Here is a 6,964-nt window from a genome sequence, read left to right as displayed (position 1 = left end):
AAGAGAGGTCCTTATCTGTCTACTTGGGACATGGTAATCTTTCTTTTGTTTCTGTTTCACAGACACTGGTGTATTTTATGAGGTTTCTTGTGGCCATATGCCGGAGACATTTCCCACAGCCATTTCCTTTCTGGGGTCATGAGGTTTCACTATCCACAGTATTAACAATAAGAATACAGGGATTTTGCTTTTCTTACCAGTTTACCTCTTTCTTTCCATTTATTTTTCTTAGCCCAAGGCAATATGCAGACTGTGTGGGGGGAATCAATTTCTCCATTGCTCACGGCACCTCTGAATTAATTTAATTGAACATATTTCTCCCATGTATCTCAGGTGGGGTGAGAGTAGTGTGCAGTTCCCAGGAGCAGTTTAAATAACCATTAGAAAGCCTTGGAGTTTGTGTCTAGCAGTTGCTTGATGCTTTTTTTTTTTTAAGAGAGAGAGAGAGAAAATGTGTGTGTGTGTGTGTGTGTGTGTGTGTGTGTGTGTGAGTGTGTGTGTGTAGAGGTAGTTCACTTTTACGCTCTTTAGCTTTGGGATTTGAACTAAATTGCAACACAAAAGTCTCATTTAAGTCTATGAATCTTCATCATTAAATGTCAAAAGTCCATGTGGCTCCTTAACTTTATTGTCATAGGAAACATTCCTCTTACAAGTCTGCAGAGGGTGCTTTCTAGCATCCTGAAATACAAGTGGACCTAATTGACGTGGGATAGATAGCCCTATGGGCCCACCCCCACAGGGAGTGCTGGAAAGATAAGGAGGAAAGCAAAATGAAGGAGTATTTGGGTCATTGTATATAAGAGTTATCATATGTTTAAGTTTCTCTCACTGATGTAATCACCAGTGAGTGTAAATAAGTTAGTAGTTAGGATGTAATTCCAGAATTCCAGAGGAAAAAACAACAGCTCCTGGGACCCAGAGATAAAAAAAGAAATATCCAGTGGTCTTGCTAGGGAGAGGTAAGGAAGGGCATGGTGAAGATTACATGGCAACAGACTGCTTTGACAGTATCCGATTACTATCATGGGTCATACTACATATGAGAGGGTGGTATTACTATAAAGAGACCCTTTCAATTCAACTTTGGGATTCCCTGAAATACAAATTTTATAGGAAATATGGAGATTAAAAGGCTTGGAATTTGTGGAACAGACCATATGTGTAAGAAGAAAATTTCAAGTAAGATGCAATGATCAGGAGTTGTGCATGTATAATGATACTGCAAATTTATGAAGTTTTTGTCAGAGACAGAAGTATATGAAATGCCACTCAGAAGAGACAGAAAAAGTGTATTTTCTCCATTGTATATATCCTTCCCCATCCTCCATCCCCCAGCTTGGTAGATTTTCCTTTCTCTAGCATCATCTGGAGTTATGTGGTTACCTTGTGGAGAGTCACTAAACCATGTCTACCTGTGCTTATAATCTTTTAATGAAGGCTTTGGGCTAAATCAATTGACACATTCATTTGGAAAAAAAATTCACTTTTTGCAACAAGGTCAGAAAGAACAAAATCCCAGGGTCTCAAAGAAGCCCTTTGGCTATCATTTTTTTTAAATAAGAAGACCCACATCTGATGTGTCTTTAGGTGGTCACCCATGTGGCAGTGGGCACAGCACTCAGGTAAAGTCACAGCCTTGAAGATAAATTGTTTTCAATTGTGTTTGTTCACAGGTGATTGAAACTGAAAAATGAAAATTCCAAACTTGGTAAAACATATCAGAATTATCTTGAGTTGGATAGAGGTTCTGACAAAGATACCATATGGATAAGCACTTCTTGTTTTCTTTGTGGTTTTATATTTAATAAAGTCTAGTAGAGTTGGATTTCCATGAATATGATGGGTTATCCCACATTTTTCTATCCAGCATTCTTATAACAATTTCTATAGTGACAAATTTAGACTCTTTCCATGATTTGAAGATATTTTTGCAGGTAACATGCACACAGAAATACTTAAAACTAACATCCAGGAAAACAGATGGTTCAAAACCTATCATAACAGGTCAAATGACTAGTTCCCATTAATACATTGGAATCCAAAAGGCAAATGTGCATATCCTCTTTGTAGGTGTCATGTTTCTATGGATGTTTTCTGTTATAAAATGACCAGGTTGGGAGAATGGTCTTTTATATTTTATTTTTTATAAAATTGCATATATGTAAGGTATACAATGTGATGTCCTGATATACATGTTAAACTGATTGGGACTCAAGCTAATTGCATAAACATCTCTTCACATAATTACATTTTTTATGGTGAGAACTCTTAAGATCTACTCTCTTAGCATCAAGTACAAATTATAGTATGAACTCTAGTAACTGTGTTGTACATTAGATCACCACAAATTACTCATCCTACATAAATTAAGCTTCATATTCTTTTGCCAACATCTCCATATCCTTCCCAACCCCTAGTAATCACCATTCTACTTTGTACTTCTAGAATTTGAATTGTTTAGATTTTGAATGTAAGTGAGATGATGCAATATTTTTCTTCCTGTGTCTGGCTTATTTCACATAGCATAACACCCTCCAGGTTAATCAATGTCATCTTTATTTCAATTTTTTATGTCTGTAAAATATCATCTCTCTCTGTATCTCTCTCTCTCTCTCTCTCTCTCTCTCTGTGTGTGTGTGTGTGTGTGTGTGTGTGTGTGTGTGTTTGTAAATATCTTTACCATTTGTTTGAGAATGAGCACTCAGGTTATTTCTCATCTTGACCTTGTGAATAGTGCTGTAATAAACATGGGTGTGCAGATGTTTCTTTGACATACTGATTTCATTTACTTTGGGTGTATACTCAGTAGTAGGATTGCTGGATTGTATGATAGTTCTATTGGTAATGTTTTGAAAAGCCTCCATATTGTTTTGCATAATGGCTATATTAATTTACATTCCTGTTAACAGTATGCATGTGTTCCCTTACTTCACATTCTCATCAGCACTTGTTTTGTCTTTTTTAAGTAGCCATTTTCATTGGAGTGAGGTGATATCTCATTCACCTGACAACTTATGATATTGACTATTATTTTCATATTTTTTGGTCATTTAGATATCGTATTTTTTCAGAAATTTTGCCCATTTTAATCAGGTTGTTAGCTTTTTTGCTGTTAAGTTTTTGGAGTTTTTTTTTTACATATTCTGAATATTAATCCCTTGTTGGATGGGCAGTTTACAGATATTTTCTCTCATTTTGTAGGTGTCCCTTTACTCTATTGATTGTTTCCTTCACTGTGCAGATTTTTTTAGTTTAATGCAATCCCATTTGTCTATTTTTTTTTTTTTGTGTGTGTGCTTTTGTGTTGTTCTACTCTTTGTCTATTCCAGTGTCTTAAACATTTTTCCTTGTTTTCTTTTAGGAGTTTTATATTTTCAGGTCTTACATTTAAGTCATTAATCCATTTGAGTTAATTTTTGTAACTGGTGAGAGATGGGGGTCTACTTTCATTCTGTGGTCTACTGATTGATAATAAGAGTATTATGTTAGCTTTTTGCCACTATGATCAAAATACCTGATAAGAACAACTTAGAAGAGGAAAGACTTATTTTGGCTCACAGTTTTAGAACATTCAGTCTATGATCAGTTGACTCCATGATTCAAACATCATGGTGGAAGGAGATGGTGGAGGAAAGCTGCTTAGCTCATGGAAGCCAGGAAGTAGAGGGGAAGAAAAAGAGAAACAGAGAGGATGAGGCCAGGGCCAAAATAAACCCTTCCATGGAGTGCCCCTAGTGACTTACTTCCTCCAACTAGGTCCAATTTCCTTGTAGTTCATTTGGCTACCAATGTATCATCTCATCAAATGGACTAATCTATGGATGAGGTCAGAGCCCTTATGATCCAATCATTGCCTAAAAGTCCCATCTCAGAATTATGTTGTATTAGGGAGCACGCTTTCAACATATGATATTTTGGAGTGACATCCCATATCCAAATCCAAACAGGAACCAAAGCTGTCCAATGTGGAAAGAATAGTCTTTCCATTTGCATCTGGAGCTGGAACAGAATATTCATATGCAAAAAAATGAATTTGGATCCTAATATTACCTCATAGCATATATAAAAATTAACCAAAATGGATCAAAGGTCCAAGTGTAAGAGTTAAATGTATAACTATAGTTCTAAATAATTAATTTTATGTTATGTGAATTATATATGAAAATACCTAGAAAACAAAAATGGTATCACTTAGACCTTGACTGTCTAATATAGCATCAACTAGTGATAGGTAGACCCTGATCAACTAAAATGCAGTTGATTGGAATTGTGATGTGGTCTAGATGCAAAATGCATACCAAATTTCAAATAAGGTAAAATATCTCCTTATATTATTTTAATGTGGATTTCAAATTAAAATGATGAGATTTTTATGTATTTGTTTGAATAACAATATTATTACAAATAAGATCACTTTTTAAAAAATACGGACCCAGAAAAATTTAAACTTACACATGTAGTTCACATTGTTAATCCACCTTTATTTTTATAGGACAACACTTCTTTAGAAGGTTAATACATGAAGCTGACCACACCACAGCTTTCTTTGTTCCCTGGATACTTAACACAGGACTTTGTTTCAAGTAGCTCACAGAAAGAGGCCTGTAGAGTTGGTTAGGAATGTTGATTCCTGTGGCTGTAGGTGAGCTTGAAAGAAGGAAGATAGTGGAAACGATGCTGGTTTCTAATGATAAAACATATGCAAAGAGCCTGGGAATACAAGATGACAATTTGTTGGTTTATTGGTTAGAATAAAATTTTGGGAGTCCAGATTGCTAGGAATAAAACATTTATAGCCAAACAATATTTATCAACCAATGAAGAAACTCCTAAAGCTCACATATATACACCATACTTGCACAACCTAACAATGACATGTTATAGTAAAAGAAACCAATTATTTCCTTTCACTGAAACAGTGTCAGGATCAATGAAACGGAAGGCTACTATATTGAACCCTTCCAGCCATTTATACCTCAGTGCAATTGACTTCATAGAAAGGTTACCTAGGATGTATTTTGATTTCACCTATGGTAGCCACCTCATAAGTTGGAAGCCTAGGTGTGTAAGGGCTGTCCAGAGGAGGGTCAGTTGGTTTGACCCAGTGGAGGGTACATTGTTAAAGAAGATAAAATAGGCAGAAGTTGGTGAATGCACCTTTGTGCTTTCAAAACCCACAGTGGTAGACCACACGATTTAATGGACTATTGATGAAATAGAGGAAGAAAGCAAAAATACATTCAAAACTCTTTTAAAAAGAGCTGTTACTTAAATACTACATAATAGGTAGATGTTAGTGAAGTCATCTCTGACTTTCAGAGTCACATGGCTCACTGTTGTTGACCACATAACTTAGGAATTATTATTTAAATAACAAAAGAAAAAAGTAATTTATAAAAATTAAACAAAAAAAATGAAAAAGATCAAAAAATTATTTTTGGATAGACAATAATAGGAGGGACATCACTTTTATGTGTGTTTCTAGGACATATAACAGAAAATTTATGGCTGAAGTGGCTTCTAGAAGCTGGTGGTGGGGCTTCACAGAAATATTAAGTATTTTAGTTATAGGAGGTGGAAGTGGAAAGGAAAGGGATAAAGCAAAAAGCTCACTTTTGTGGATAGAAATCTGAACACATATAGATTCTGCAAAGGTAAGTTTCTGGTTAAGCACATCCACTGGTTTGATTCATGTTTCAGATTAAAATATTTAAGGCCGAAGAATTTGGAGCCAGTGGGTGAGAAAATCTCCAAGCCTGAAAATGGATGCTTCATATTTTCTCTAGTTTACTGCAAAGTGATATTTTAAAGATTGAAATTTCTTCCTTTTACCATTAAATGAAGAAAATGAGGAAAAAAGCTTGAGAGGCCTATCTCAGGGAACCATCTCTGAAGACTAGGATGTCTTTCCCTTTGAGGCTATCTCTAAAGATAAAGAAAAAAAAAAGGTTGACTATTTATTTAAAAAGGAAACAAAGCACATTTTTTAAAGAGGGAGAAACAAATAGGGTTATCACATTCAAACTTTCCAGTTGTTTATACCTTAATCTTAACAAAATTTCTTTTCTTTACTTTTTCTTTTCTTTTTTTGATACTGGGGATTGAACTCAGGGTCATTCAACCACTGAGACACATCCCCAGCCCTATTTTGTATTTTATTTAGAGACAGGGTCTCACTGAGTTGCTTAGCACCTCGCTTTTGAGAGATGGGCTTTGAACTTGCAATAATCCTGCCTCAGCCACCTGAGCTGTAAAATTTTGTTTCTTAAAGACAAGTTTTTATTTTTAAAAAGCTTTTTGCTTCAAGATTCTGATATTGAGAAGAGGAGTAGGAAGAATGATCTGAAACAGAGGAGGGTCAGCTTTGCCAGACTCAAAAGAGCATAAGTTGCTGTTTTTGAAATGGCAGACAATAGAGATTCCAAGGAGGATATTTCTAGAGAGAAAACCAAAGAAGGGAATAAACCTACAATGAAAAAAGGCAATGACTCTCTTCTACTAGCCTGACACAGAAAAAATACCCCAAAGGGTTGTCATATACAGTTCTTTCTATCTTTTATGTCTACACTCATGTGAGAAAACTTTTGCAAATTTTTAGAGGATACAATGTATGGGTGGGTGTCTTGTGTGTGTTTCTTTTGGGGATAAAGTTGAAAGTAAAATCCATGCAGATAACAAGAGACAGAGGAAGGACAAGTAAGAGATGTCTGTTGGCTCAAAGCTCAGTTTTGCCTCATTCAGGGGACAGCAAGTTATTGTTAATTTATTATAAAACTCTGAGACCTTGAAGAAGGAGTATCCAAGTTCTACAAGTTGAAGTGATAACACACCAGGTTTTTACCTTAGCTGACCACATGTCTTAAGGGATTCTTGTCTAAATAAAGGGAGAAATCAAACATAAATTTCTAAAAGTGAAGACCCACAGAAAGTATCCTCCCATGGATAATGCTTAAGAATCATC

The sequence above is a fragment of the Marmota flaviventris genome, chromosome X (assembly GCF_047511675.1).
Source record: "Marmota flaviventris isolate mMarFla1 chromosome X, mMarFla1.hap1, whole genome shotgun sequence".
In the NCBI taxonomy this organism is placed as follows: Eukaryota; Metazoa; Chordata; class Mammalia; order Rodentia; family Sciuridae; genus Marmota; species Marmota flaviventris.
Note: the sequence above shows the minus strand (reverse complement) of the source record.